The sequence below is a fragment of the Dermacentor silvarum genome, chromosome 1, assembly GCF_013339745.2.
Source record: "Dermacentor silvarum isolate Dsil-2018 chromosome 1, BIME_Dsil_1.4, whole genome shotgun sequence".
Taxonomy (NCBI): Eukaryota; Metazoa; Arthropoda; class Arachnida; order Ixodida; family Ixodidae; genus Dermacentor; species Dermacentor silvarum.
This window is the reverse complement of record NC_051154.1, coordinates 386,118,887-386,141,541: the sequence shown is the minus strand read 5'-3', so window position 1 is coordinate 386,141,541 and position 22,655 is coordinate 386,118,887. Positions and strand designations below refer to the sequence as shown.

General features: G+C 49.5%; 1 protein-coding gene across 1 annotated transcript in view; it reads right to left on the bottom strand.

Moving 5' to 3' along the window:
• Positions 1 to 22,655, bottom strand: part of LOC119437513 (uncharacterized) — an 89,810-nt gene that overhangs the window by 28,142 nt on the left and 39,013 nt on the right. Inside the window, exon 2 of the mRNA XM_037704521.2 lies at positions 17,147 to 17,312. The gene's annotated coding sequence lies outside the window, so the exon portion shown is untranslated. The remainder of the gene's footprint in view (positions 1 to 17,146; positions 17,313 to 22,655) is intronic.

Genomic DNA, 22,655 nt, shown 5'->3' with positions numbered 1-22,655 from the left:
AACAGACAGCTGAAACGACACGTTGATTTTCTAAGGCGACACAACTTGCAGAATCCCTGCTGCTTCTGAGATGCTGACTGGCAATCGATAGGCGGCGATTGGAAAGAAAAGCTTCGTTCAATCGGCTTTCGTTGACCATGGATATGTTGGCTAGAATGCCATAACCATGGATATCATGCCGACGATGGACATATCCGACTGTGAGCACCGAGGGATATAACACAGCCACGGTGTATGTCTCTCTCTTTACTGCAGATACATGCAAAGACGTTTCAATATTTTCAAGGTCTACCTTTCTTATTTTTTTAACTGCTCCTGCGTACTGTACGGACGAATGAACGAATAATTTTTCACATTTTTACAGCGAAGCTGTTAAGGGCTCACTCTTCGATGGTCGCGTCCGGATGTAGAAAAAAAAACTCTCATTGGCCGTATGCTGTATGTGCGAGTGAAAGCGCGCGAGGGCGAGGAACGCGCGCTTTCACGGGGAGCGAACGCACGGCGGAGAGCAAACGCGACTTCCCAGTGCAAGGGTGGGCGAGGATGGCATCGAGGCACCCTAGACTGTGCGTGTGCGTGTCCGCTCTCCCACTGCGGCGCCTGCGCGCAGCCCTGCCGGCCTCTGCCGCCTATGCCACCTGGGCTCTCGCCCGCCTCTCACCTAACAGTCTCGACAACGGCGTTTAGCCGTTCCGTCATGTAGACATCGCGCTAGCGCTCTTATCAGTTGCCCTTACGACTCGCCATGGCCCGGCCGCGTGCCGTTCGTTCGGAGGAACAACGCAACTAGCGACGGGGAACTGGCGACTCAATCTCCCACGCAAAAGGAGGACAGCGGGAAGGCATCGCGGGAGGGAGGGATTCTGCTCTGCGAGAAACTTGTACTTTGGGCGGCGCAGGGCGGTCGCGCGCACCCTATCTTGAAAGCGATCTGCAACACGGCTCCTACCTTTGTATGCGCTGTGCTTTCGCCGCTCAGTTTCTGTTGAAGCGATAGACCTCATGAACCTTCGCCCGCTGTTGCTGGCGCGCTTGCTCACGCCAGCGTTTTGACAGCGGTTGTGTGCGGTCACACAAACAACGAGCAGAACTGTTGCCAACGGCGGCGGCGTTTTGCCCGCGTTCGCACCGAACGCGTGCGTCGTTGGTGACGTGTTTATGAAGAGCGTGCCAACCTTTGCCGTACACCCTATGGCGGTGTACCGCAGCGACCATAAGGCCATGGTCCCTGTGGTCAGTAAATAAATGAAAACCACCGGATCATACATATTTTTCATTCTTTAATAGTCCAAATAACCAATTACACCATCACATCTTAATAGTAATAATTGGAAATACATAATTCCCACCATAGTACAGCTTCGCTGGTCTTCCATCTCCACCTCAGTGGAAGGGCTGACAGTTTTTTTGCACTAAAGGGCCCCTGAGGGTGGGATATTTAGTACTTCCGGTCACCTAATTTTATGCCGCGGCACTGCCAACCACCTCTTCTTCCAGCCTTCGTATACGTCACGAAGGCCCGCGACGTCTGCCACGGTATCGTCGCTGCTGCTTTGACTAAAGTCGCAAGAAAAACCGCGGGAGCACAAGCGCGGACACATCGTGGTCGAGGGTGCGCACTTTTACTCGCCGCTCAGCAAAGCAGTAAGACCAGAACGCCTCGACACCCTCTCTAGCTTATATGATGTACGGCGGAGCCCCTGGTGCGTGAATACGTGTCGTGACACGAGCGAGTCGACAACACGTATACAATCAGATTGGTGCGTTGTGGCAAAGGAACCGCAGCGCTTATCGCGTTAAACGTGATTTGGTTGCGGTGCGCTCGGCAACGAGAACATCAGCTCGACTTGCGTTACGCACGTGACAGTGCGCGGCAGCATCACGTGCTGTGCCTTGCCCTTTTCGCGTGTCACCTGCGTCTTCCTGTTTACCCAGCGGCAAGGGAAAAAGTGAGGAAAGGAGCTCAGGGAAGAGAACGGAGCGGAGTATGCGGGGCGCCATTTTACTCCATCAATCGTACCTCGAGCCCTTGGATGTTTGCCTGATTACTGCGCAATGCATAGTTTATTATTATTATTAAGTTTACGTGAAGAAAATTAGGCCACAGAGAACAAAGAAAAAGTGCTAGATGGCAGCAGCCCCCACCAGGGTGCGGCACAACACCTGCCTGTTCTTGAAGGAAATCGGTACTACAAGGTTAAGTCAGCAACAACAATCCGTCACCGCTAGCAAGAACGACCAGGTCGTTTTTGCGTAATGCCAACATAGCATCATGACCAATACACGCACCTGGTATTTTCCCTTAAGCGGGGAATACATTTTCGATTCTAAGCAAGAACAACTTCATTTCGAGTAGCTTTATTTTTTTTTCTTATTTTTTGCTGAAGATGCTTCTTTAAATTGTACAAACCTGCACACATTATGGCTAAATAATGATCTAACATAGCTGGAAATTGAATCGAGATGTAATCACTGCAGCACATGCTGTCCAAAATAAGGTGACGGCTTGACTGCCACCCCACGTGTCGTTGCCTGAAGAGTACAGTCAACCCTGTAGAATCGTTTCGGCTTCAGGTTGTCAACTGCTCAACGTCGACGACGAACACGACAGCCGCATTCCGCCCAAAATCAGAGTCGGTGTGAGGGGTTACTGTGTCGTGCCACATATGACACCGGGAAACAGGCACGCTATGCGCTACGCAGCCGCGGTCGCAGCGGCCACTAACGGGTCGACCCTGAGCGGAGCGCTCACTCATTTATTTCTTCCTTCTTCGCCTTCTTCGTTGGTTTCTTTTTTACTTTCCTTCTTTTCCTTTTGTGTGTGTGTGTGAGAGAGAGAGAGACAGACGCGCCGCCCGTCGCAATTTTCTCGAACCACAAATAGACGCCGTCATCTCCACCTCCTTCGGCATCATTTACGCCGGCCCCAAAATGCGGCGCCACGGGTCCCAGACGCGCCGCTTCGTCCAGACCGACCGCGTCCAGCGACGCCGCTTCCTCGGCGGAGAATTGTGCAGGAAAGCCACCGACGAGTGCGCGCGTGGTGAAGTACAGGCACAGGGGAAGAAAATCAGGAACAAAAAGTGACCGAACGAGACGGTAGTTGACCGCTGCTTCCGTGTTCCGGATTTCTGCGGCCTTCTGTCCGTTCCTCTCTATTTCTACGCTGATCTTCACTCCCGCGCCACTTCTATCTGCTCGGGTCGTCAGTGCGTGGTTGACCTCATGGCAAGGGCCCACCGGCGCCGTAATGATCGACCCGAACACGTACCGTCGCTCGCCATACTACCCCGCAATCGGCCACCGACTGCAAGCGTGCCCATTGAGAAAGCAATTTCCACTGTCGCAAACGCTTAAGCCTGCCGCGGAGTTTCACTCGTCACTGGACGTCTCTCCTTTTCCTTATTTTTCGCGCCCATGCTCGTTTCGTTTCGCTTACGTCGCTCTCTCGAGCATTAGATTAAAGCAGCACGATTGCTCATGTCGTTTCTTCGCCTTCTAGCAGAACGCGCAGCATGGCGACACGATAGCCTACACTTTTAAACGGCTGAGCGCCGAGCAAAAAAATAAGACAAACGGTAATATGAATATTGTCAGCGCCAATTGAAAGGACAAACGGCGTAGCATGGACGCTGTACGGCGGCATTGTATACACACCGTTTCTGAGTTTTTGTTTCCTATCTAGTCGCGCGAATAAAAGTAAGTTTTCAAGATCAATGCACAACATATCCGCGAGCATTTTTTTTTTTGTAACCAGAGTAATACAGAAGATAGATATATAAAAAATGTGTTTATGTGTGAGTTAGTTCATTATACTTAATAATTAAGCACAATAAAAATGAGACATGTTTGCAGACAAACCAGAGGACACAATTCTATACCCGCCGCGGTGGCTCAGTGGTTAAGTCGTTGCGCTGAGCACGAGGTAGCGGGATCGAATCCCGGCCGCGGCGGCCGCATTTCGATGAAGACGAAATGCAAAAACGCCCGTGTGCCTGCGTTGTAGTGCACGTTAAAGAAGCCCAGGTGGCTAAAATTAACAAGGAGCCCTCCACTACGGCGTGCCTCGTAATCAGAACTCGTTTTGGTACGTAAAGCCCCAGAAAGAAGAAGACACAACGCCATGGCGGTCAATAGATACTTATCTACGTGCTGTCTTACGATTACCTAAAATGAACGTGTGTACCCATGCAAGTATAATCGCACTACAAGCTCACGTTCCAGTGAATTCCACGCCGAGGCGTAGCTTAACATCAAGTCCAGCGTTCGAGTCTGGGTGCCAGCGATCCAGAAGATGCATATGTGGCGGGAAGTTCGAAATGGTCCTGGAACTGCGCTATTTGTCTAAGCTTCGTGCTCGGGGCTTCAAACGTTCTTGTGGCTTTGTTTATTACGCTCTATCTGGGCTTAAATTGGCCTAAATTTCAAAGAAATTTCGACTTTTTTTTAATGCAGACGGCACTAAGACTCTGCAAGCCAGCATAATCACTGCTAATTGCAGCGGCTCCGCTTTTCCATGCATCCGTGGAGTAATGGTTTCAATATTGGGCTTCTGTGCTTAGAGGTCCGGTGTTCGAATCCATGCGGTTTGGCAATTTTAATAATGTTTATTTCATTGCTTATAACGAGTGATTTCTTTAAAATGACCAATTTGCCAAGTCACGAAGCCATTTAGAGCCAGAAGGACGAAGTTTGGGCAAATACATGTGCACTAACCATCATTTCCACGCCGGCTGAACTGCCCCGCTTGTATCTTCCACATACATTAGCGTCACAGCTCCCTCTAGTAATTGTATGAAACATACATGCCTTCAGCCATTCAGTAGTATATACCTCCGCTGACTAATATAAATTTATACTCACGCAGGTCTCGACTGGGCACGAAACGAGATTGTGACTGTAAAACAATTGCCGCCTCACAGGCTCGGCTATAGAAGAGCGCGCGGCCCTGAACGCCCCTAGTCGTATAGGAAAAGATACTTGATGGAATCAAGTGCACGCCGCCGTGCGCGCGCACGCACACGCAGCGCCGAGGCAGCGTCAGTGAAGGCGGCGGTTGGTGTGATTAACGATCGCCGTGTGGCCGCTGGCGCGTGTCGTAGAACGCTTTAGCACTTCATCCTCCGCCGAGTGTTGCGCGTCAAATGGGCACGCCACGTAGGCTTCGAGGCCGCTGCTCTGCTTTGATGGCCAGCGAGCGGGGGGCAAAACAAGATCGCCCTAAAGCAAGCCGCGCAAAGTAATGGGCAACGGCACGCTTCGTTGGCTCCGGGCATAAAAACGAAAACAGCCCCGGTTACGCGCGCGAGCCGAGTACAGCGATAAGAAGCCAACTTCGCACTCGGACTTGTCGCCTATATCACGTCCCACGCATACAAGCGCGTCTACGGAGTGAACGATCACGCCCGTGCACGCGTTATTCGAAAAAAAAAGCACAAAAGTGAAGCCGCCTGGCAAGGAATACGATGGGAGTACCGTGGAGTACAGCGTTGTGAGTAGTGACGATACAGTGTAGATTCTCGAATCTATACGCCTATACTAGCAGCGCTTAAGTAAGCAGGGCTAAATCATTGTCTTGCAGAAATGCAGCCCTGCAAACTGGTTCACCAGCGCCAGCTCATCGAATCACAAGACTGGTGCTGTCGCCAGGGTTACTCGCACGAATTGTTCAACATCGGCTTTTGGCTGTCACCTGTAACCAGAATCGGTGCCAACACAAATAGTGGTATACGCCACTAAGCTACCGCGGCGGCTGTACCCTTGGCTGCCATTTTCGGAAGATTCCAGCGTAAGCACTGGTCTATATATATATAGAGATGACGGGCGAGTGCACGCAAAACGCAATGCCCGTCGCAAGCACCGGCGAATAGGAGGAAGGAACAGATGCGTGACAGAATGAGCGGAGGACACTGACGCCGGCTGTGCTATGTTCGTGACCTCTCTTCGCCCTTGCGGCAGCCTTCACAAGGTCGGCGCTTCCTGGCACGTTGCTATTAGGACGCTGGTGAGAAGAGCCCTCAAAAACGTCTCTGAAATTAAACGCCGTCGCCTCTGGGGTGAAAGGCGAGGTGCTCCCTGGGTGGTTCGCGGGAAGCATTCACTTTCGAGACCATAATAAGCATGTCATTCCGGCATACACGTGTTTAAACAGAAGCTTCGCGAGGGAACGAACAGAAGCTCCCGCTGCGAAGGTAAGTCGCTATGCTTCGGTGATTACGAAGCAACCTCGCGGTGACGAGCAGTAAGGGCGACAGAGAGAAACCAAGTGCCAGCGACGTTCAGGGGGACACTTAGTGGCGCTCTTTTCAGTACTAGAAGATGGCTTGCGTATATAGGCGATTTAGGTGTCCGCACACACATGCACCCTCCGTTCCCTGTAGTTTTTCCCACAGCAGATCATTGCGTCGTGACTCACAGCGTTGCTTCGTACGGCTTTTTTTCGGCGAGCGGGAATCTGAAGCCTCAGAAGGCTCACATGCAAGTCATCGACTTCAGCACGTTCGCGGTCTCCTGTGTACCACTGTGTCCCTATATCGTGCACCAAACCGCAAACGAGAATGCAGGAAGTACACTGTATTGTCTAATGGATTCTCGACACCACTGAAAAAACGACTCAGTCGTTCATTTCATATAGGCTGACGAACAAGTGAGCCCGGTCTTCACGGGAGTTGAAACACGCGCAGCCTGTCTGAAGCGTCCGCATCTCATTGAACAGTTCTCGAACGCGAGGCGGGCCACAATGAATTCAAGGGAAAGCGCATCAATTATGCTCTTCGGTTCAAATCCACGATTTCAACCGAAGAGGGACACTAAACAGCTGAAAAGGGACACTAAACAGCTGCTGTAAATCAGTTTAGTCTAATAAATTTAATTTCGTAACTCTAACTTACTTTTCTTTCTGTGTAGCGATTGATTACTAGAAAAAAAATGACGGCAAATGTCCGTTTCTTAAATTTCGCGCAAGAATCACAAAACCGGCACGTCAGTGGGAAGTCACGGGTTCCGCAGTGTATCCTCGCCTGTGTGGGCCCACGTTTTGGTAAAGAAAACGTCATCAAATGTAATCAAAATTTGCTAGGTTGAGTCTTCCGTGCCTTTAGAATACACTACAATCCTTATTTGTCGACAATCAATTAAAAGCTCAACTGCAAACAGTGTTAATTAGGATGCATGGCATCACAAAGTGCTATTGCAAGAACTTCAAGGTGGCGTCGCCACGGGTGTTTCGTTTTTGGTAGTCTTTTCCTGCCTTAATTACCAAGCATCAACTCACAATAAGGCTGATATCCTTGGTATTTCTGATGTGTAATTTGCTTAAAGAAACCCTATATGAATGGGTGCGGCCTCGCATCAGGCAGAGACGACATTCACGGGCTATATGTGTGTCGTGTCTGCTAACACGAAGCGGCACTAGTTTTAACGTAAAACTGTAGTGAAATCATCAAAATACATCATGAGGCAATGATCAAAATATTATATACGGTGGGCACCGCTTTATATACCACGTATACTTCGAGGAAAGCCAATATTTACGACAGTGCAGCGGAGGTAACAATTATACTTGTTTTGGGCAAGTCATTATCAGCGGCGGCGGAGATCTGTAAACTTGTGGTAGTCACTAACTGATTTATTGGTCATCTTCCCTAATTAGCCTTCTAATTAATTAGTTGGGAGTAAATGTGCAACTGCTGAATCAACGATGGTCAATGCTGGATGAATGTCAGATTAGCAAGAATACTGAGACAAGCAAAACTCTCGAGACGTTCGTGCTGAACACCGGCCGCAAAGTACAGGCGTTCCAATAAGTCTAACGCCACTTTGTTTCTCCGTAAGTTTCAAAAGGGATATTATCGGCCTTCCTACTGGGTGGAGATTTTTATCTATTGCACGATAACCATTGTTTTTCTTTAATCATATTCTTTAGTATTTCTTTTCCAATTTACCATGCACGTCATTATTATACGCCGCTTATTTGCTACAGTGAAGCATTATTGGTGGTTAGATTCTTGCGACAATGTCCATCAGCTGCGCTGGAACCGCCACCCGGCAGATAAGGCCAGTGTGCTGGCCCCGTACACAGTGCAGCTGCGAAGCGTATATAGTTGGCGTCCTTTCCTCGGCTCCGCTGACGATCGCTCACAAGCACTTCGTAATTCCTCCGCTGTGTATCGGCATACGTTTGCGGACATACGCGGCCGCCTTGCATCTTCTGACCAACGGACGCAGAGCTTCCTCACGCGTTCCTTTCACGGCGGACCCTTGAAATGGAAGCCGCGGCGCCTTCAGGAAAGACGGCTTCGCGCGGGCCTTGTGACGCAGGGAGGACAGCGCACGAGGGCGCGTGCTGGGCGGAATATCCGCGGCGAAAGGCGTTTCCTCTTCTCCGCGCTTGGCCGCCGCAGAGACCCGGTGAAAAGCGAGGCCCCGGCGAGCGGTTCCTTCTTGAAACGACCCGCTAACCTCTCGTTCGGCGACTGTGTTGTTCGTCTTGGGAGAAAAGATGGCCAACCATCCGCACGGACGCAGGGAAAGCTGCAGAAACCGCTTCCCCCACTGGAAGCGGTTTGGCCGCAATCTAGGTCAAATTATCGAGAATGCTGAGACAAGCAGCATACATACTCGATCTTACACGAGCGAAAGTCTTCAAGAGTTCGGCCTGAGGTTTCCGTTCGCCTTTGCGAACAAGTGGCCCGCTGCATGCACTCCAAACCAGAGGTACGACATGCTATATAAATAGCAACTTCCCTTCCCCGTTCATAAATGTCCCAAGCAGATACCTTAGAGCAGCATTCCTCGAATTAAAGGTAATGTTTTTTTTTTTTAGAGAAAAACGAATAGCGCCCATCCCTTAGAGGAAGCAGAAATGTTTGTGGACACCGTGTACCTGTATTGCCTGAGCAATGCAGGCACACGGCGTCTTGTTATAGTGGAATCGCAGGGAACTGGAAATGTGTAAATCACTGTGCATAAGTAGCTTCAACACAAAAACGGTTCGCCACTTTGGTTCCATACACCGGGAAGAAGTCTGCCTACAACCGCCATCACGTGATTCTTGCTCAACAGTGTAGCACTTTTTTTTACAGCACCAGTTACATTCTTTGCGCTCCCGTTCTCAAGCTGTCTAGATGGCGTGTCCTTCTAGCCTTGTCAGACACGTTTCAAACCACGGAAATGGCGCTAAAGATCCCACAGCTTTCAGCGCTATAGTATACCGCCATCTTTCACAAGCATCGCACGTGTATATCGGGCACTACGTCATTCCAAGCATCGCCTGCTTAAAACCTGAGATGATACAAGCTTTTCCTGGGGCGTCTGCCATATCGCAGTCTTCGTCTACCTTATTTTCGGGGACGACGGATGATGGAAGAATTCGTACCGCATGTTGAATTGCGCGCACCCCCTTCTACTCCAAGAAAAATGAAAGAAATTAACAATAAGAGCAGAAGCACGGCCAAGCGCAAAAGAACGTTGCAATCGAAAACCCGGCAACCTTTCTCTTCCTACGTCCCAGAAACAAGTCTGGGCCCCTAAACCGAGCGAGCGCCGTGTCCACGCCTGTATACCGCCGTCGCACCACTCACGGCGCTCCGGGTGGCACGCGATTCGTCTCGGACATTTCTGAAAATGGTGTCTTCATGTACGCGCAGTGAGACGTGGAAAAAAAAGAGAGGGTGAAGTAACCGGGGGGAAAAAAGGTAAAGAAATGAACGCGGAGGCTCCTTTTACTTTTAATAAAACGTGCGCCTCGGTGCGCGTGCCTCGGAGCACTTAGCGGCGAGACGAACAACGCTGCTGGTCATTTCCAGAGCGCGCCACAGACTGAGCGTGCGACCTCCTCAGCCGCGTCTGCGCAACGCAGAAGAACGAGCAAGGCTCTTCTCGTTACTGCTACCGCTATTATAGCCACTGCTTCTCCACATTCTAGGTCACTGCTCTCACTCTTCTCTCGCTAATAACTCCGCATAGATATATGACTGCAGAGGCGGCGTGTCGAGACGGCCCTGCGACTCGACGGCAAGCCTGACAGAATGCGCGATGGAACTGCGCCGCGGGAGACTGCGCCGACTGCGGAACTGGCACCTTATCGGTACAGCGTGCTCGCGCTAATCAGAGCTGCGAAAGGGTTCGGAATGTTCGAAACGTCGGATGCCTAATTATGAAGGCAGCATCAAACCATACGGTTTATGTTTTAGACCAAGATCTAGAACTCTCGTTAAGCACAGTGCAGCCCGACCCGCCGTGGTGGCTTAGTCGCTTCGGCGTTACGCTGCTAAACACGTGGTCGCGGGATCGAATCCCGGCCGCGGAGGCCGCATTTCGATGGGGGCGAAATGCGAAAACACCCGTGTACCATGCAATGGGTGCACGTTAAAGAACCCCAGGTGGTCAAAATTAATCCGGAGTCCCCCACTACGGCGCGTCTCATAATCAGATCGTGGTTCTTGCGCGTAAGACCCCCGAAATCATTCTTATTATTACAGTGCAGCACGGGCCCGACAAGTAATACAGCGAAAAGATCGATCGCTCGGCGAGTATACCTCTGCGACACTGCCACCGCAAGTAATTTCGGTGGTGAGATTCATCATCGGACCCAACGGCAACCATAGAAGAGCATAGTTACGTATTTATTTCTCGCAAATTTTCTCATGTATCACACTGGCTTAACCTTTGCGATCTGGGCGGCGGAAACAAGGTAAGCGAGAGCCTTGTATATATGTTAAAAGAAAGGCTGCGAAGATGCAACTGCACGCGACTCCATCGCTCATATAATCCACTGAAAAAATTAATGTAGCTGACTTCGGCATACAGCCGAACGCTACCGAGAGCAAAAAAGAAGCGACGCTGGAGTGGTGGCTGGAACTGGTAGCGTTGCGACGCTCGCGCGTTTAGCATCGCGAGATTACGCCGGGGACGACGGGCTCCGAGAACAGCACAAAAATTGTGTGGTGAAGAGAGAGGCAAACGTACGGCTGACGATACCGTCATTGGTAGGCCTACATGCAGACCTATTTAACGCTAAGCAGACCCACAATTTGAAACTTTGGAAGAAGCCGCCGAAACCATAGGCTTCCGGAATTAAAGCTGGCACGGGCCTGTAATTGTGTTCATTTTCATCCTATGCAACATGTGATCTGATGCAGTGGTCATGTCTATGCACTGCACAGGTCCCAAGCTATGCCGAAGTGCAGGCACAAGTTCATGCGCATATACACTGTAGGACGCCCACTCAGCGAACGCACGAGGACGCAGACGACATTTATTGGAATGGTGTACGCAGAGAAAACTACGACACATATGTAAATACATTTAGGGCTTCTATACCCCTTGTGTCACACGCTCGTTCTAGTGGATTGACCAAGAAAGGGCCCCTACCTAGCGGCTCAAGGATGGGGTTAGGGCAAGTACAAGAAATTCAAGGAAGCCGTTGAATGTCACGGGGTCTTCCATTAAGATATCTGCGTAATTTACAGATAGCTGTTTAAGCGGCATCATATGTAGAGGATTTACCTCATTTATTGTTGGATTATGCGGAAATGAGGTGCGCTCACTGATACTGCATGGTCAGTCTTGGAGCCTGGCTCGTGTGCTTGTCAGGCAACAAACCGAAAACCGGAGAAAGACAACCGAAAACCGACGACGCATGCCAGCCTACAGGAAGGTATATTGAAGCTGCGCTTTGAAAGAAGTAATATATGCGATTTTCTTATCTCGCCGCTTTGTCATTCCTCGCCATCGAGTCAAGTCATGCAGAGAAAGGAATCAAGCATGAATTTGTTTCAAGATAAAGGATGGCAAAATTTAGACGCCGGACAAAGGGCGCGTCTCTTCGCCGCCACGCTTGTTGAGCTCGCAGTCAGAAACAAAGCACCGCGCTCTCGCTGCTTCTATGCCGGCGACCAGCGTCCCAAACAGGAGCGCAGCAGAACCCAGCGCCGTGCAGTTCGACTGAGAAGTAACTCCTTTCGGGGCACTTTATTTTGAGAAAGCGGCTCGCCGGCTTTACGACGAAAAGAAAGGCGCACCCGAGGAAGCGAACCAAGAAAACTAAAAGAAAGCGAGGACCGCGACTGGACAGGAATGAGACCGCTAGGCTCCGCCGGAGACGCTATCAGTCGTTACAAATGAGACCCGCCCGTTAACGAGTCGTGTGCGCGGGGAGAGCGCATATATAACAAACGCGGCACGCGACGACGGCGTACGCGGCTAGTTTCCTTGTCGTCCGCCCCGTTTCTTGCGCTCGCGATTTTCTAACCAAAACAGGACGACCGGGAAGGCGAAAAAAAAAAGGCAGCAAAGAGCCACCGATCTTGTCATGTGAGGTCCCGCGAAAACGAATGGCCCGCGGCCGCACTGGCTCCGCGGACGGCGCTCGGAGACACCACGCGTCTCGCTCTAGTGCGCGCGGGCGGCCCTCTTTGGTGCCCGGGCGGCGATCGACAACCCGGGTTCGATTATGCCCGCGGCGCCTGGCATAAATAAATCTCGATAAATGGACGCCACAAGGTGCGGTCAGATTGCGCAAGGACGCACTCAACGGAGCGCAGGGTTGAGGTGACGCTTCGTCTATATATGGGCACGTATATATACAGTTGAAACTCGATTTAACGAAGTGATGACCACGCTCGAATTATTTCGTTAAATCGGGAATTCGTAAAATCGAGAAAATGATTTGTCGGTCCCTCGAAATCTAAAATTGAAACGTAGCGACACCCAAAAGCTACCGCAGCGTGGCATTTGCCGCTAACCCACGCCTGCGCGTGTGAAAACGGGTACGAAAGAGCGCTGTACCGACTGCCGTGCATGGGCGCGGCGTGCAGTTTCGCCAAAATAAAGCTGGCGCCGTGACTATATATATAGGGCGTCTGGGTGTTTTAACGCAATAGCGTTACAGCGCACGCTCCAAGAAAAACTCGTCTGTGTCAAAATTAGAAAGAAATCGCCACCAAGTTTTTCACTCATTTCAGGAAAAACTTCGTTAAATCGTGTTTACCTAAGTTAGTTTCGTTAATTCGGGTTAATGACAACATTGAACCCTATGAGTACCTGCAGGGGAATGGAAACTTCTACGTTAGATTGGTAACTTCGTAAAATCGGGTACCGTTAGATGGAATTTCAACTGCAGTGCCACTTCGTGCACGTGACGGTATGGACCCGGTAGCCAGGTCGTATTACCGTACGGAAAACCTTTCCATCCAGAAAAAAACGAAGTAGGTACAAGTACGGCTGATGCCCAGAAACGTGGTGCGAATAAAGCTCTATTGTGGCGAGGGCACGGCCTCGTGTAAGACTGGGTTCCCACAAGGACCGAATCGCTGAATGGGCGTGCGAGGCAACTGGACGTATCTGCATGCAGCGACAGCGAATCGCGTCGCGAGAGGCAGCGACGCAAACTAGCTCTGCTTGCGGTGTAATTCGATGCAGCCGAGCGACATCCCGCTTCCTCCGTGTACTTCCACAGCCATATTATCCGCCGTGTGAATGCAGCGCATAAGCACCGAGAATGACCGTCACTGCTTTACGGCTCCGAGGGATGCGCATGCGCGCAGTTGGGCTCGTGTCACTCGCACGGAATCTCGGCGATTCTGTTCCCGCTCTTATTATATTCCCCTTATTCGCGTCCTTTCAGCAGAAACAAAAAAAAAGTCAATTTCCACCAGAGTGCCGATTCCATCAAGTGTAACAGCGTACGCAACCACCGTCTCTTTTGGCATGTTACTAACCTATACTTTTATATTTTAGAAGAATTCATTTTCTGGGTTTTACGTGCCAACCCGACGTAGTGGGGGATTCCAGAATAATTTTTCACCACCTGGGGGTTCTTTAACGCCCACTTAAATCTACGTGCACGAGTGTTTTTGTATTTCGCGGGATCGAACCCGTAACCTCGAGCTTAGAGCTGGCGCAACGCCAGATACACCGCGGGCTACTGCGACTAACTCATATTCCTATCTCGCTTGAATAGACCTGTTTGCGCTCGGACGCAATGTATAATATGGTTGCAGTCAGCCTTGACAGGAGCATCTATCCCAAAAGTGTGCATTTCATGCTCTATCCATGCAGCAGCGAACAGCGTTTCCGCGTGAACGTGATACAGTGCGTCCCAGCTATCATGCATCGCGTTTTTTTTAAAAATACGGGCCGTTCTACGCCCACACAATCAAGTGCGTATTGTTCACCGTCGAGCAGACCAACCATCACTAATTGTTTTGTCGATGCCATTCAAATTATTAATTAATTGCGATAAGCTATCTTTGTTTAATTATTGCTCGGAATTTCGTGCTTTCAATGAAGAACTTGTAGGAAAAACAAACTTTAAGCTGGCATGTTTTCAGCCAGGTACTTTCTGCCCCTTTATTTTATTGCCCGCGTGATATTTTTCATTTTTCGCGGGCTTTCTTTATCGGCCGGGAAAAAAAATAAACGGGAAAAAGTACACGTGGCTGAAAATATGCCAGCTTAAAATTTTTGTCAATTAACTACAATTTATTCATTGACAGCACGGCATTCAGAGCAGTAATTAAAAAATACTAATTGCAATTAATCATTAATTGAAGTATCAACAATAAATTTACTGGCGGCTGCTCTGCTCGATTGTGAACAATACGCACTTGGTTATCTTGACGTAGAATGGCCCATCTTTTTTTTTTTTTTTAATGCGATGCATGACGGCTGAGGCTGATAGTGCATGTGCGATCGAACACTGACTTCTAGACTTTTGCTAACCAGAGCTCGGTAGGCGCTGCCCGGCGGTCTTCTAACAACGCGAAGCTCCTTAAACTACTCTTCTTGCCTTTATTCAAACCGGTGGCGCGCAAATCAAGAGGGCGTGCAGCTTTCATTGGGCCTGCGCGTTTTTTCTAGTTGAGTTTTGTTCTTCTCTTTTCGCGCTCTCGAACTGTCCGTAAGCAGAACGCTTTGGGCGAGGCACGCTTAGCACTTCCGCATATACGGCGTGCTGCGTTCAAGATGGCGGCCGCATGGATCGCGTCTTCTTCAAAGTGCGTGTTCGTGCACACGCACACACACACAAGCACACTTGCACGCGCACGGGCGTGTGCCGAGAGCGCCGTGAGTCATCAGCGCGCTGCGCTGATTTTTGCTTTGTCGAGACTCGTCGGCAGCCGATATAGCGCGGATCGATGAAGCGCAATTAGTAGCAGGTGCACCCGGCTAACGCTTCAGTGGTCCACGCCTGTAGCCTCTAAGACGCTTGGAAGGTTGTGCGCGCTTACCGGTTGCGCCATTTTCCCCGCCTCTGTATCACCGTTGATTCGTTGGTTTATTATGCTTCCATACATACGGTATCAGCGGACACCTATATATATGAGTGGTCTGCGCTGGCACACATGTTGTCTAGTTCTATTCATAGCAGCGCGAACCGCACCTCTTTTTTAATTGCTGCAATGCGGCCTGTTAATCAACACACACTTCCCGCACAGAGACGTATATCCAAAGTGGGGAAGTAAGGGCAGGAGAAAAAAAAATAATTGAAGACGAGGCGCAAATATTCTCTTGCGGGCGGATATCGGGAATTCCGCGTCGTGCCGAACTTCGCCGCCGTTTCCGGATGTTCGGTTCAATGCTTCCACATATTTTTGTTTCTGCTCACGAGGCAGAGGACAGCGCCCAAGTTTATATTAGCCCGGTCTCACTTCCAAATGTATCCGTGCTTCGCTGTTCCTCTGAATACTGCAGGCTGCCTGCACGCCGCATCCGCTTGGCAGTGCACAGCCCCGGAACTCAATTTTGATGTGCTCACGGTGTTGGAGTCAGACTAACCATGTCACAGTTTTGAGGGGCCGTGTTCCGCCAAATAACTTAGCTCATATGCCGCGACTGCTTCGATCATTTGTAAACATGCAAGAACTCCGCTTACGTTAGCGTGAACGCGATTTTCGCTCTATTTCGACGTTATATACGTTCTCATTTGATTGCGTTCACTTTTTTTTGTCTTCTTTTTCAAGCGCTGCTGCGGATCAGGGGCTACATCGTTGTGCTGCTGAGCAGCAGGTTGTTGGCGCGACTTCCTGCTACAGCAGCCGCATTCCAACTGGGACTGAATTCAAAGGCTCTCTTGCATAGTCAAATTTAGCTATAGCTGCAGGTTCGAGAACCCCAGATGTTCCCTACAAGGCGTCTTCCATTGCACAATGTACAGCTGCGAGGCCTAAACCCCGTCAAATACTTTTCCCCGTTATCTTGTTGAAGGTTTTCAGTCGCATGCGGTAAAACCCTTTATTCTCGCGCGCCCCTAATTTACGCGAATTTCGCGATTGGAAAAAGTCGCGAAGTTTAAGGGTACGCGAAATTTTCAGGGGAGAAATGTGGACCCTTTGCTGAAAACTACAAATCCATTTTGGCGGCTAGTTCTGCTGTCTGTATCCCCTAAAACGGGGCGCATTCGAATTACTAGGCCACGCAAACTTGCGATATTATGCCAGTTCTCTGAAATGCTGTAATCTCCGTGTCATATATACTTAAATGAGCCAGGCGGCGCGCAGTGGTTCTTTCTTTACTATTGAAATGAAAATAAGAAAGATGTGTAGTCAACCTGTGACGGCTGATCCTTTTCATCAGTGAGGCATTTTGTCATCTTGACCCTGCAGGTTTCAGCTGCAGCGTGATTACGTCAGCGTGTAAGAATGCATGAGTGAGATCTTCATTTCGGACTCAAACATGCCGTCAAGGCGCACGTCTGTAGGGGCCATCAGAATTTAGCCGTAGGGCACAAGCCCGAAATCGCCAAGTTTAGTAGCCGCAATTAATAGTAGTAGCAATTAAGCCCAAAGTCCCTAATTAGCTAAATTATAGGACTATAGGCATTTTCTTCGCGCTGAGCACGGAGTTATTCTCGCGTAGATTTTCTGCCATGGTATTCCCACACTGAACTATTGCTTCTCGTTCTTCAAGTGGACCTTTGCCAACTCCGACTTGCAGATCCGGATGACAACGCATGCAGGATGCCACTCAAACCGGTGAATCATGGAGAAATGTGTCGGTTTAGGAGCAGGCTTGGAACATAATGGTAGCACTATATTATGTTGCGGGCCTTGGCGCAAAGTTGCCGACGGTAACGACCGGCGCTGCCCTCGGAGTAGAAAAACTCGGTGAGATGCGTGCGACAGCGATGTAAAAACACACTCACAGAAACGGAGAGGGGGGGGGCGGCCGCGGCTGCGTTAGGCGGGAGTCGCCGCCGGCTGTCGTCGACTTCGCGGCAGCGCTGCCGAGCTTCCTGTCGCGAGTCGGGGAGTCGTCATGGCCCGGCGCTTGTTCCTCTGGACGCAGGAAAGGGCGGTCCACCACAGCCCCTGCGACAAGGAGGGATGGTAATAAGACGGGGGACTATAATATAGAACGCACGGCTTTCACAGAGTACCCAGAACACCCTTCACAGCTGCAAGTGCACATTCTACCGGCACTAACAAATCGCGCTGGGAGGCACCCGCCGCGGTCGCTCAGTGGCTACAAGGTTGCGCTGCTGAGCGCTATAGGTCGATGGTTCGATTCCCGGCCGCATTCCGATGGAGAACACCAGCGCTCGTGTGTCGTGCATTGGGCACACGTCGACGAACCCCTGGGGCGCTATAACGTAAAATTATTCCAAACTGTTTTGACTCCAATTTCTGCAATCAGCCTCCACAATTGGTAAAAACATTTTCGGGCCACTCCCAACTTCGCCTGTCTGTCACGCGACGTCACGAAAACCGCGATAGCTCCCCATCTGATATAACGTGTACACACTGATTATGCAAGATTAAACCGCGGAAAAGAAAAATAATCATTCCTGATTCGACGCCTTTTCACCATTAGCGCTCTGCTATTGGTCCAATATTGGTCCAATTGCGTAGGATGGATAACCGGTGGACCATTAGGGTTACAGAATGGATACCAAAAGAAGGGAAGCGCAGTCGAGGTCTGCAGAAAACCAGATGGGATGATGAAGTTAGGAAATTTGCAGGCGCAAGTTGGAATACGCTAGCGCAAGACAGGGGTAGTTGGAGATCGCAGGGAGAGGCCTTCGTCCTGCAGTGGACATAAAATATAGGCTGATGATGATGATGATTGGTCCAATGTTATCTGGCTGCGCCCACTTCGCCTGTCTGTCACGCGACCTCACAAAACCGCGAAAACTCACCACGTCAAAATGACGTGTGCGCGAAAAAAAATGCATTAATATGCCGAACAAAACTGAAAACTTTTCTGAATAGCCACAGACTGCCCGTTCCGAAAGGAATAGAAGATGGCTGCCCGCCGATCGCTCGGGCCCTCGCTACTCGCACCTGCCGGTGAGCATGTATTTATTTGCGCATGATACACCTTTTTGCGTGGCCGTAAAGCGTTATCGAGTCCTTTCGGCATGCATACGACATCGCTCTGCCAACTCTTCCTTGCTGAGGATCCGTTTTAGCGGCATTCTTATCCTTCCGTTGCACGCCGCCACGATTTTCGACCAGCCACCGCAAGGTAAGTAAGGCGAAGCGGACCAATCGGAGAAGCGGGCACCACCCCCTTCATGAAGTTATCTATTTTCACTGTGCTGGCTCAGCTCCATCGAAATCCTCTCCACTATAGCGTGCTCCTCGCCTCTTGTCAGCCAATTCATCATCATCATCATCATGTCAGCCAATTAGATAAGAAAAACCGCTGAGTATAGACAATGTTATTGGTTTTGAAAGCGAACAACGGTGACCTCCTATAAACGAAGGGAGTGTTTGATTGGGTTGTTCAGACACACGCTGCGGGTCACCGCCCGATGCTTGCGCCGGCGGTTACGTAAATTTGACGTCAGGAGTTTGGAATAAAAAAAGTTTGGAATCATTTTACGTTATAGCGCTCCAAGTGGTCAAATTTAATCGCGAGTCCTGCACATATGGCGTCGCTCATAACCCACTGTTCGTTATTTGGGCCGTTACTCCCCATAATCTAATTTTTATACTTGGAGGAAAACAGAAAAGCTAAACAAGCGAATGGCAGCACAAACAGCAATGCATTACGCTCAGATACATACAGAAACCGAAGTTGGTCCGATGGTTGATATCGAACTCTGTTCCCTCAGCACCGAAGCCATAAGCGCTACCCATTCGACCACTGGCTACTCAATGAGTCAGGTAGGCGCGATAGATAGATAGATAGATAGATAGATAGATAGATAGATAGATAGATAGATAGATAGATAGATAGATAGATAGATAGATAGATAGATAGATAGATAGATAGACAGATAGATAGGTTAGATAGATAGGTTAGATAGATAGATAGATAGATAGATAGGTTAGATAGATAGATAGATAGATAGATAGATAGATAGATAGATAGATAGATAGATAGATAGATAGATAGATAGATAGATAGATAGATAGATAGATAGATAGATAGACAGACAGACTCTTTTGTTTGTTCGTTCGTTTGTGTGTTCGTTCGTTCATTTGTCTGTTTGTTTGTTGTTTTATTTCAACCCGAGAAGTCTGAAGCCGGATGTGCGGGGCCACTTCGCTGATGGCGATACACTAGCCGGTCACCTGCAAATGGGAGCTAACCGCTTTCTCGACGGAAGTGACATTTTTTCTCCGACATCGACCGCCCTTCGCGCAACGCATTGACCGCGTTCACCTGACGGTCCGCGTGCTCGCGTGCTCGATTTTACGCAAGAAAAACATGCAGCGCCGCCGGCTTAATGGAAGGCAACCTTAGCGCCAGCGGCTAAACGTCGAGTTCATTAGCGTGCACTTTGGCATGGAGCGAGCGCGGAGCTGCGAGACGATATATCTGGAACGGGTTAATCGAGCGCCGTAGTCGTCATGGTGCGACGCGGCGAAGTATAGGCAGCCTTTGCACAATGCTCGGATTTCATTTCCGCAGTTCACATGTTTTATATTCTACGCTTCACATCTGGCAAACAGAATAAGCTATTCACACGGCACAGTGGGGGAATGCATGCACAGAAAGCAACACAAACACATCAGACGAGGGGAAAGCATAGGACGTGCATTCGTATATATAAATTGGCGAGGATATAGAATACATAAGACCACCATAATCGATCAAGAGTACTCTATAGGTACCGTAACTTTTATAAAAGCGTATACTTTCGCATTTTATAGGCAATCTGCGATTTTTACCGTAAGCAAGGGCCCAGAACCACGTTGGGTTGGAATTACTGCGTTATTTTTGTCAGATCAGAAGGTAACATCAATGTTATTAAAATCCGCTGTAGCAATATACATTTCCCTTAAGTGCCAGGCGTCATGCTGTAGATTGCAAAGCATAATACCTGGAGTCACAGTTGCATATTGTTAGCGTGTCTATGTTTTGATCCGATTGATGGAAACTTTCGGTGTCACATTACTTTACGCCTCATATTAAAATTTCCTAGGGCAAATTGACCCTATCTAGGGCAAAAGCTGCTGGTTACCTATAAAAGCGCACAAAGTCCCGCCTTAAAGGTTAGCGCGGATACGTTAAACTGCAACAATAATCTGAAGCGGCAATCTGGGCCTTAAAGAAAGCGAGTCAGTAGATGGGGGGTGTAGAAACATGACCATACACTGACGGGCTTGCCCATACACGTTACAAGTAAACCGGGTGATTTTATAATTTATAACTGCCTTCTCTCTTTACTCTCTCTTATTATAACCGCATCGTCATCGAATGAAGCAAACAGTGATCAGCTGAAGACAGGAAAGCACAGTACCTGTTACTGAGGCTTGCAATTCAAGCGCACTGTGGCTATTGAGAAAACGATTTAGCAGATAACCTGGCACCCGTGGGCAACAGCAGCAGCTGCACGCGAGAGGCCACCTCTGCCTCTGGGCAGAACGAAAATAGCTGCTTAAATTGACAACATATTGTCTGGCAAACTACAACAAATTATGATGTGCATTAAGACCATCGCACGCGGTTAATAAAAAAAAAATGCGAGCCCTGCCCAAGGACCCGATTTAAGGCCAAACCCCATATGCGCGAAAATGCACGCGACAGCGACGAGCGACGGTATGAGCGACGAAACAGGCCGTTCGCGCGACGTGTCGCGTGGTCGAAATCGCGCGATCGCTCGGTTTCTCAAATTTGAAATCCGTCGCCCGTCGCCCGGAAGGGCTGTGCTCAAGCAGCCAATAGTAAAACAGCGGAACAGGATGTACAGCAGTGACGTACTGCCGGTTGTCTCCACGCGCGGTTTTCGTCGATTGCCATGTCCTCCTCTCCTCCTCTACGCCCGAGTCACGTGCACACAGCGAGCAAGTAAAGTAATGTAAATAAAGCACTTGCATATAAAAACAATACTGCAGGGCAATGATAAAAAATGTTCTGTGTTACTGTGCAACAAAACATATTATTTTACACTGCGTACCGCTGTCAACGCGCCTCATTTGGTACGAGTAGACGCCCTCATGCCAGCAACAATGGAGATCGCTCGCTGAAGCCGTCGCGCGAATGGGGTTTGCCCGTGCAAGCGACAGCTTGCGCGAAGGCGATCTACGTCGCGTCGCTCGTCGCCGTCGCGCGCATTTTCGCGCATATGGGGCCTTTATAACATCCCGAATGCTTTCGCGAAAGACGTCAGAAGGCGCTACTACTTCAACCGATATAGGGAGCCTACATACAAGCGCCGTTTTAGGGTGGTGACAACCTTTGTAAGGGTACTTGCCGCCGCCAGCTAAATTGGCGGGTAAAATTTTCCGCCCAATGTAGCATGTGGGAATCAAAATGGCGAGAAGACCAGCCGACAGACCACGTTTCCCGCAACCGTTGGTGCCTGTAAACTAATTCAATTTTTAAAATAAACTTTGGCCTCAGCAGCCAGAGACCTATAGCGTGCCTGAGAGCAGCGCATCTCACATGTACGTTTTAGTTAAACAGGTTTTTAAGCACAGTTTTTATTACAGCACACTTCGAAAAACACCCTTTATATCGTGTGTACAACTGGAAGGCAACGACAATGTTTATTGCAGTTCACATTCTTGGCGTGAGAAATCACTACCACGAGCACGCCACCGTGACTTTTAAGTTGATGCTTTGTATGCTACGGGCAAAAAAAAAAAAAGTTTGATGTGTTAAAATAAAAGGAAAAGGCACCTAGTATATTAAAAATGTATGCAGGTTTCGTGCGCACATTGGTGCAAAACTAAAGAATTTAATAGATCGCGTGCCAAAATGGGTACATCAGAGCATGACAAAAAGAAAGCAGGAATGCGCCGCGTCTTCTAGCGAAATTGGGAATCAAAATGGCTACTCACCAATTTTGGCGCTAAATAGCGCTCAAAATTTCGGAGTTGTCACCACCCTAAAACGGCGCTTGCATGTAGGCTCCCTAAACCGATAGGATGTTGGTCGAACACGATGCGTACACAGTCCCGAGGTGTATTCAGCTTTCAAGTGTTTTTACACCGTACCCACTAGCGGCTTGTCAACGCTACCAGCAAACGACCGCCGAGCCAAGAATTGCGCCTGCAAACTCGCTTCTCTCAAACATGGCCATTTGACGCAACAGCAGCATGGCCAGAAAAAGCCGGACGCAGGTTCAGCTGCGTCATGGAGTTATTTCGTCAATGCCACAAACGTATACTTGGCCAAACACACAACCAGGCAGGCAGCGAGAAAGAAAAAGCGGCAATCGAATATAGGAGAGAAAAAGAAGATGCAGTACGCATAGT